Source organism: Hypomesus nipponensis, chromosome 21 (genome assembly GCF_054491055.1).
Source record: "Hypomesus nipponensis isolate SF chromosome 21, ASM5449105v1, whole genome shotgun sequence".
In the NCBI taxonomy this organism is placed as follows: Eukaryota; Metazoa; Chordata; class Actinopteri; order Osmeriformes; family Osmeridae; genus Hypomesus; species Hypomesus nipponensis.
In genome coordinates this window covers 15,720,764-15,731,159 of record NC_140381.1, presented here as the reverse complement: position 1 = coordinate 15,731,159, position 10,396 = coordinate 15,720,764, and the positions used below count along the sequence as shown (strand labels likewise).

General features: G+C 38.3%; 1 long non-coding RNA gene across 1 annotated transcript; it reads left to right on the top strand.

Moving 5' to 3' along the window:
- The first annotated feature begins 740 nt into the window (after positions 1-740).
- LOC146238151 (uncharacterized) lies at positions 741-1,259 on the top strand. Its single transcript, XR_014740645.1, has 2 exons — positions 741-956; positions 1,179-1,259. It is a non-coding gene; the product is annotated as an uncharacterized LOC146238151 (long non-coding RNA).
- Positions 1,260-10,396: the final 9,137 nt, after the last annotated feature.

The following is a 10,396-nucleotide window of genomic DNA, read 5'->3' as shown; positions in this document are numbered from 1 at the left end:
GTCCCCTTACAAGATCATTTCCTGATGTTCTTTTTCTGAAGTTAATTGAACTGTTAGAGTATCAAGTTATTGGGAACCACACATTGCCTGCATGCTCTATTAGGTTTGTATGCATTTACAGTAGGTTACAATAGTTGTCCAGAAACTCTATATAGAATGAGTGCTGTATGAAGTTTGCTTTTCTGTAACTGCTGTTTTTGCATCGGAAAAGACTCAAGTCTGGTTGATCATTCAAATAATGGGGCCTTTAAGGCAGACAACCAAAACTCCACTCAATTCTAATGTTTTGAATGTGTGAAATACTTTCTCTAATTAAAATGACGGACCTTGGGTAAAGGCAGAGCACCCGCTTAAGTACCTGAGTCGTTCACAGCATAGCATTTACAGATGTGGGATTGGTTGTGGTTGCTGAACATGAACCAATCTTAAGTTCTTCCTGGGAATTTAGGGCACCTCCTCATTCTAAGAATTTCTCAGGAACATGTCTCTAGAGGGAGATGGACTTCAGGGAATAAACAGTAAGTGATCATTTGGTGGGCAGTTCATATACAGGTCTTTTCAATATGTTGCGATCGGTACCCTAACAATGGCATTGGCTTGTCCTTATAACAGAGTAAGTGCTACTTGTTGGGGTAGTCTTCTGTGACTTTTTCATCTGTTATTCATACACATTGTGTTTGTCATGTGCTTCTAAATTCCACTATTACATCACTTTAAACTGATGCCTTGTGTTCTGTCCATAATGTGTTTTATGTATTGGGTTAATCTAACTTGAAACGTTTGTATGTTCACGTGATGTAATGTGTTTGATATGAAAGCAAGTTTGGAATGTTTGTATGTTTGGAATGTAAACAAACCAGGCATCGTTCACATAGCAACTATCAACTGTCACAGAGCAAAATAACAATTTTATGTATTTTCAATCCGTTGTGTGAATCTTAAAGAAAGCAATGACTGTAAGTTTTAAACGATCGTAATATGTACATTAAGTTAAATACAATGAGTTATATTGTAACCTTGATGATGATTTGGATGTTGTAGTCAAACTCAATCGCTACAATTGCTAAATACTACTGTCGCATATGTTACGTTATTTTTTCTAGCTTAGAGCTAGTAATATCAGTTATGTATGTATTTTATAACTAAGCATTATTCTACTTTCTCTTTTTATTTTGTAGTTTCACTCCATTTCAATGTTGTCAATGACTAATAGTCAATAAAGGAGCAAGAGGCTCATTTTCCTGGCTCTTGAAAAAGGAGTTTGGCTCGCTGTTGAATCTACGTTGACGCTAGGAAGCACAACACGTAGAGAGAACAGTACACCTTGATTGATTTTAATGTTCTTCAGTGCTTGTCTTTGAGGCAGTGTGATCTGTCTGTTCCTTCTCTGTATTTTACCAGTGTTAGCAATCTTCTTTGCATTTTACACTGCCTGTAGTAAATATACCTGTATTTGGTGTAATGTTTGCACTGAGTCCCAACAAATCTGTCCTTGGATTGTTGCGATTGGTACCCTAACAATGGCATTGGCTTGTCCTTATAACAGAGTAAGTGCTACTTGTTGGGGTAGTCTTCTGTGACTTTTTCATCTGTTATTCATACGCATTGTGTTTGTCATATGCTTCTAAATTCCACTATTACATCACTTTAAACTGACGCCTTGATTGATTTTAATGTTCTTCAGTGCTTGTCTTTGAGGCAGTGTGATCTGTCTGTTCCTTCTCTTTGCATTTTACACTGCCTGTAGTAAATATACCTGTATTTGGTGTAATGTTTGCACTGAGTCCCAACAAAATCTGTCCTTGGATTGTTGCGATTGATACCCTAACAATGGTATTGGCTTGTCCTTATAATAGAGTAAGTGCTACTTGTTGGGGTAGTCTTCTGTGACTTTTTCATCTGTTATTCATACGCATTGTGTTTGTCATATGCTTCTAAATTCCACTATTACATCACTTTAAACTGACGCCTTGATTGATTTTAATGTTCTTCAGTGCTTGTCTTTGAGGCAGTGTGATCTGTCTGTTCCTTCTCTGTATTTTACCAGTGTTAGCAATCTTCTTTGCATTTTACACTGCCTGTAGTAAATATACCTGTATTTGGTGTAATGTTTGCACTGAGTCCCAACAAAATCTGTCCTTGGATTGTTGCGATGGGTACCCTAACAATGGCATTGGCTTGTCCTTATAACAGAGTAAGTGCTACTTGTTGGGGTAGTCTTCTGTGACCTTTTCATCTGTTATTCATACGCATTGTGTTTGTCATATGCTTCTAAATTCCACTATTACATCACTTTAAACTGACGCCTTGATTGATTTTAATGTTCTTCAGTGCTTGTCTTTGAGGCAGTGTGATCTGTCTGTTCCTTCTCTGTATTTTACCAGTGTTAGCAATCTTCTTTGCATTTTACACTGCCTGTAGTAAATATACCTGTATTTGGTGTAATGTTTGCACTGAGTCCCAACAAAATCTGTCCTTGGATTGTTGCGATCGGTACCCTAACAATGGCATTGGCTTGTCCTTATAACAGAGTAAGTGCTACTTGTTGGGGTAGTCTTCTGTGACTTTTTCATCTGTTATTCATACACATTGTGTTTGTCATGTGTTTCTAAATTCCACTATTACATCACTTTAAACTGATGCCTTGATTGATTTTAATGTTCTTCAGTGCTTGTCTTTGAGGCAGTGTGATCTGTCTGTTCCTTCTCTGTATTTTACCAGTGTTAGCAATCTTCTTTGCATTTTACACTGCCTGTAGTAAATATACCTGTATTTGGTGTAATGTTTGCACTGAGTCCCAACAAAATCTATCCTTGGATTGTTGCGATCGGTACCCTAACAATGGCATTGGCTTGTCCTTATAACAGAGTAAGTGCTACTTGTTGGGGTAGTCTTCTGTGACTTTTTCATCTGTTATTCATACGCATTGTGTTTGTCATGGGCCACTAAATCCCACTCTTATATTACCTGAAAGAAAAGTGCTGATCGATTTAAATGTTCTTCAGTGCTTATCTTTGGGCTAGTGTTATCTGTGTCTGTTCTTTCTCTACAATTTACTCTGGTCAATTTCATCCCTATCAAGTTCATTGAGAATGAACCTTCAACTTGAGTGACTCTCTTTCCTCCAATCACAGAAAGTGCTATTAAGTTGAGGTGTTATTCTTCAACGGATGGCAACTAGCTAGATATGACTGTGGGAATGACCAGAATGGGTCCCCTTACAAGATAATTTCCTGATGTTCTTTTTTTGAAGTTAATTGAACTGTTAGAGTATCAAGTTATTGGGAACCACACATTGCCTGCATGCTCTATTAGGTTTGTATGCATTTACAGTAGGTTACAATAGTTGTCCAGAAACTCTATATAGAATGAGTGCTGTATGAAGTTTGCTTTTCTGTAACTGCTGTTTTTGCATCGGAAAAGACTCAAGTCTGGTTGATCATTCAAATAATGGGGCCTTTAAGGCAGACAACCAAAACTCCACTCAATTCTAATGTTTTGAATGTGTGAAATACTTTCTCTAATTAAAATGACGGACCTTGGGTAAAGGCAGAGCACCCGCTTAAGTACCTGAGTCGTTCACAGCATAGCATTTACAGATGTGGGATTGGTTGTGGTTGCTGAACATGAACCAATCTTAAGTTCTTCCTGGGAATTTAGGGCACCTCCTCATTCTAAGAATTTCTCAGGAACATGTCTCTAGAGGGAGATGGACTTCAGGGAATAAACAGTAAGTGATCATTTGGTGGGCAGTTCATATACAGGTCTTTTCAACATGTTGCGATCGGTACCCTAACAATGGCATTGGCTTGTCCTTATAACAGAGTAAGTGCTACTTGTTGGGGTAGTCTTCTGTGACTTTTTCATCTGTTATTCATACACATTGTGTTTGTCATGTGCTTCTAAATTCCACTATTACATCACTTTAAACTGATGCCTTGATTGATTTTAATGTTCTTCAGTGCTTGTCTTTGAGGCAGTGTGATCTGTCTCTTCCTTCTATTTGCATTTTACACTGCCTGTAGTAAATATACCTGTATTTGGTGTAATGTTTGCACTGAGTCCCAACAAAAACTGTCCTTGGATTGTTGCGATCGGTACCCTAACAATGGCATTGGCTTGTCCTTATAACAGAGTAAGTGCTACTTGTTGGGGTAGTCTTCTGTGACTTTTTCATCTGTTATTCATACGCATTGTGTTTGTCATGGGCCACTAAATCCCACTCTTATATTACCTGAAAGAAAAGTGCTGATCGATTTAAATGTTCTTCAGTGCTTATCTTTGGGCTAGTGTTATCTGTGTCTGTTCTTTCTCTACAATTTACTCTGGTCAATTTCATCCCTATCAAGTTCATTGAGAATGAACCTTCAACTTGAGTGACTCTCTTTCCTCCAATCACAGAAAGTGCTATTAAGTTGAGGTGTTATTCTTCAACGGATGGCAACTAGCTAGATATGACTGTGGGAATGACCAGAATGGGTCCCCTTACAAGATAATTTCCTGATGTTCTTTTTTTGAAGTTAATTGAACTGTTAGAGTATCAAGTTATTGGGAACCACACATTGCCTGCATGCTCTATTAGGTTTGTATGCATTTACAGTAGGTTACAATAGTTGTCCAGAAACTCTATATAGAATGAGTGCTGTATGAAGTTTGCTTTTCTGTAACTGCTGTTTTTGCATCGGAAAAGACTCAAGTCTGGTTGATCATTCAAATAATGGGGCCTTTAAGGCAGACAACCAAAACTCCACTCAATTCTAATGTTTTGAATGTGTGAAATACTTTCTCTAATTAAAATGACGGACCTTGGGTAAAGGCAGAGCACCCGCTTAAGTACCTGAGTCGTTCACAGCATAGCATTTACAGATGTGGGATTGGTTGTGGTTGCTGAACATGAACCAATCTTAAGTTCTTCCTGGGAATTTAGGGCACCTCCTCATTCTAAGAATTTCTCAGGAACATGTCTCTAGAGGGAGATGGACTTCAGGGAATAAACGGTAAGTGATCATTTGGTGGGCAGTTCATATACAGGTCTTTTCAATATGTTGCGATCGGTACCCTAACAATGGCATTGGCTTGTCCTTATAACAGAGTAAGTGCTACTTGTTGGGGTAGTCTTCTGTGACTTTTTCATCTGTTATTCATACACATTGTGTTTGTCATGTGCTTCTAAATTCCACTATTACATCACTTTAAACTGATGCCTTGATTGATTTTAATGTTCTTCAGTGCTTGTCTTTGAGGCAGTGTGATCTGTCTGTTACTTCTCTGTATTTTTCCAGTGTTTACACTGCCTGTAGTAAATATACCTGTATTTGGTGTAATGTTTGCACTGAGTCCCAACAAAATCTGTCCTTGGATTGTTGCGATGGGTACCCTAACAATGGCATTGGCTTGTCCTTATAACAGAGTAAGTGCTACTTGTTGGGGTAGTCTTCTGTGACTTTTTCATCTGTTATTCATATGCATTGTGTTTGTCATATGCTTCTAAATTCCACTATTACATCACTTTAAACTGACGCCTTGATTGATTTTAATGTTCTTCAGTGCTTGTCTTTGAGGCAGTGTGATCTGTCTGTTCCTTCTCTTTGCATTTTACACTGCCTGTAGTAAATATACCTGTATTTGGTGTAATGTTTGCACTGAGTCCCAACAAAATCTGTCCTTGGATTGTTGCGATTGGTACCCTAACAATGGCATTGGCTTGTCCTTATAATAGAGTAAGTGCTACTTGTTGGGGTAGTCTTCTGTGACTTTTTCATCTGTTATTCATACGCATTGTGTTTGTCATATGCTTCTAAATTCCACTATTACATCACTTTAAACTGACGCCTTGATTGATTTTAATGTTCTTCAGTGCTTGTCTTTGAGGCAGTGTGATCTGTCTGTTCCTTCTCTGTATTTTACCAGTGTTAGCAATCTTCTTTGCATTTTACACTGCCTGTAGTAAATATACCTGTATTTGGTGTAATGTTTGCACTGAGTCCCAACAAAAACTGTCCTTGGATTGTTGCGATCGGTACCCTAACAATGGCATTGGCTTGTCCTTATAACAGAGTAAGTGCTACTTGTTGGGGTAGTCTTCTGTGACTTTTTCATCTGTTATTCATACGCATTGTGTTTGTCATGGGCCACTAAATCCCACTCTTATATTACCTGAAAGAAAAGTGTCGATCGATTTAAATGTTCTTCAGTGCTTATCTTTGGGCTAGTGTTATCTGTGTCTGTTCTTTCTCTACAATTTACTCTGGTCAATTTCATCCCTATCAAGTTCATTGAGAATGAACCTTCAACTTGAGTGACTCTCTTTCCTCCAATCACAGAAAGTGCTATTAAGTTGAGGTGTTATTCTTCAACGGATGGCAACTAGCTACATATGACTGTGGGAATGACCAGAATGGGTCCCCTTACAAGATAATTTCCTGATGTTCTTTTTTTGAAGTTAATTGAACTGTTAGAGTATCAAGTTATTGGGAACCACACATTGCCTGCATGCTCTATTAGGTTTGTATGCATTTACAGTAGGTTACAATAGTTGTCTAGAAACTCTATATAGAATGAGTGCTGTATGAAGTTTGCTTTTCTGTTACTGCTGTTTTTGCATCGGAAAAGACTCAAGTCTGGTTGATCATTCAAATAATGGGGCCTTTAAGGCAGACAACCAAAACTCCACTCAATTCTAATGTTTTGCATGTGTGAAATACTTTCTCTAATTAAAATGACGGACCTTGGGTAAAGGCAGAGCACCCGCTTAAGTACCTGAGTCGTTCACAGCATAGCATTTACAGATGTGGGATTGGTTGTGGTTGCTGAACATGAACCAATCTTAAGTTCTTCCTGGGAATTTAGGGCAGCTCCTCATTCTAAGAATTTCTCAGGAACATGTCTCTAGAGGGAGATGGACTTCATGGAATAAACAGTAAGTGATCATTTGGTGGGCAGTTCATATACAGGTCTTTTCAATATGTTGCGATCGGTACCCTAACAATGGTATTGGCTTGTCCTTATAACAGAGTAAGTGCTACTTGATGGGGTAGTCTTCTGTGACTTTTTCATCTGTTATTCATACGCATTGTGTTTGTCATGTGCTTCTAAATTCCACTATTACATCACTTTAAACTGATGCCTTGATTGATTTTAATGTTCTTCAGTGCTTGTCTTTGAGGCAGTGTGATCTGTCTGTTCCTTCTCTGTATTTTACCAGTGTTAGCAATCTTCTTTGCATTTTACACTGCCTGTAGTAAATATACCTGTATTTGGTGTAATGTTTGCACTGAGTCCCAACAAAATCTGTCCTTGGATTGTTGAGATCGGTACCCTAACAATGGCATTGGCTTGTCCTTATAACAGAGTAAGTGCTACTTGTTGGGGTAGTATTCTGTGACTATTTCATCTGTTATTCATACACATTGTGTTTGTCATGTACTTCTAAATTTTATATTACATCACTTTAAACTGATGCCTTGATTGATTTTAATGTTCTTCAGTGCTTGTCTTTGAGGCAGTGTGATCTGTCTGTTCCTTCTCTGTATTTTACCAGTGTTAGCAATCTTCTTTGCATTTTACACTGCCTGTAGTAAATATACCTGTATTTGGTGTAATGTTTGCACTGAGTCCCAACAAAATCTGTCCTTGGATTGTTGAGATCGGTACCCTAACAATGGCATTGGCTTGTCCTTATAACAGAGTAAGTGCTACTTGTTGGGGTAGTATTCTGTGACTTTTTCATCTGTTAGTCATACACATTGTGTTTGTCATGTGCTTCTAAATTCCACTATTACATCACTTTAAACTGATGCCTTGATTGATTTTAATGTTCTTCAGTGCTTGTCTTTGAGGCAGTGTGATCTGTCTGTTCCTTCTCTGTATTTTACCAGTGTTAGCAATCTTCTTTGCATTTTACACTGCCTGTAGTAAATATACCTGTATTTGGTGTAATGTTTGCACTGAGTCCCAACAAAATCTGTCCTTGGATTGTTGAGATCGGTACCCTAACAATGGCATTGGCTTGTCCTTATAACAGAGTAAGTGCTACTTGTTGGGGTAGTCTTCTGTGACTTTTTCATCTGTTAGTCATACGCATTGTGTTTGTCATGTGCTTCTAAATTCCACTATTACATCACTTTAAATTGATGCCTTGATTGATTTTAATGTTCTTCAGTGCTTGTCTTTGAGGCAGTGTGATCTGTCTGTGGCATCTATATATTTTACCAGTGTTAGCAATCTTCTTTGCATTTTACACTGCCTGTAGTAAATATACCTGTATTTGGTGCAATGTTTGCACTGAGTCCCAACAAAATCTGTCCTTGGATTGTTGCGATCGGTACCCTAACAATGGCATTGGCTTGTCCTTATAACAGAGTAAATGCTACTTGTTGGGGTAGTCTTCTGTGACTTTTACATCTGTTAGTCATACGCATTGTGTTTGTCATGGGCCACTAAATCCCACTCTTATATTACCTGAAAGAAAAGTGCTGATCGATTTAAATGTTCTTCAGTGCTTATCTTTGGGCTAGTGTTATCTGTGTCTGTTCTTTCTCTACAATTTACTCTGGTCAATTTCATCCCTATCAAGTTCATTGAGAATGAACCTTCAACTTGAGTGACTCTCTTTCCTCCAATCACAGAAAGTGCTATTAAGTTGAGGTGTTATTCTTCAACGGATGGCAACTAGCTAGATATGACTGTGGGAATGACCAGAATGGGTCCCCTTACAAGATAATTTCCTGATGTTCTTTTTTTGAAGTTAATTGAACTGTTAGAGTATCAAGTTATTGGGAACCACACATTGCCTGCATGCTCTATTAGGTTTGTATGCATTTACAGTAGGTTACAATAGTTGTCCAGAAACTCTATATAGAATGAGTGCTGTATGAAGTTTGCTTTTCTGTAACTGCTGTTTTTGCATCGGAAAAGACTCAAGTCTGGTTGATCATTCAAATAATGGGGCCTTTAAGGCAGACAACCAAAACTCCACTCAATTCTAATGTTTTGAATGTGTGAAATACTTTCTCTAATTAAAATGACGGACCTTGGGTAAAGGCAGAGCACCCGCTTAAGTACCTGAGTCGTTCACAGCATAGCATTTACAGATGTGGGATTGGTTGTGGTTGCTGAACATGAACCAATCTTAAGTTCTTCCTGGGAATTTAGGGCAGCTCCTCATTCTAAGAATTTCACAGGAACATGTCTCTAGAGGGAGATGGACTTCATGGAATAAACAGTAAGTGATCATTTGGTGGGCAGTTCATATACAGGTCTTTTCAATATGTTGCGATCGGTACCCTAACAATGGCATTGGCTTGTCCTTATAACAGAGTAAGTGTTACTTGTTGGTTTACACTGCCTGTAGTACATATACCTGTATTTGGTGTAATGTTTGCACTGAGTCCCAACAAAATCTGTCCTTGGATTGTTGCGATGGGTTGATCGATTTAAATGTTCTTCAGTGCTTATCTTTGGGCTAGTGTTATCTGTGTCTGTTCTTTCTCTACAATTTACTCTGGTCAATTTCATCCCTATCAAGTTCATTGAGAATGAACCTTCAACTTGAGTGACTCTCTTTCCTCCAATCACAGAAAGTGCTATTAAGTTGAGGTGTTATTCTTCAACGGATGGCAACTAGCTAGATATGACTGTGGGAATGACCAGAATGGGTCCCCTTACAAGATCATTTCCTGATGTTCTTTTTCTGAAGTTAATTGAACTGTTAGAGTATCAAGTTATTGGGAACCACACATTGCCTGCATGCTCTATTAGGTTTGTATGCATTTACAGTAGGTTACAATAGTTGTCCAGAAACTCTATATAGAATGAGTGCTGTATGAAGTTTGCTTTTCTGTAACTGCTGTTTTTGCATCGGAAAAGACTCAAGTCTGGTTGATCATTCAAATAATGGGGCCTTTAAGGCAGACAACCAAAACTCCACTCAATTCTAATGTTTTGAATGTGTGAAATACTTTCTCTAATTAAAATGACGGACCTTGGGTAAAGGCAGAGCACCCGCTTAAGTACCTGAGTCGTTCACAGCATAGCATTTACAGATGTGGGATTGGTTGTGGTTGCTGAACATGAACCAATCTTAAGTTCTTCCTGGGAATTTAGGGCACCTCCTCATTCTAAGAATTTCTCAGGAACATGTCTCTAGAGGGAGATGGACTTCAGGGAATAAACAGTAAGTGATCATTTGGTGGGCAGTTCATATACAGGTCTTTTCAATATGTTGCGATCGGTACCCTAACAATGGCATTGGCTTGTCCTTATAACAGAGTAAGTGCTACTTGTTGGGGTAGTCTTCTGTGACTTTTTCATCTGTTATTCATACACATTGTGTTTGTCATGTGCTTCTAAATTCCACTATTACATCACTTTAAACTGATGCCTTCTGTTCTGTCCA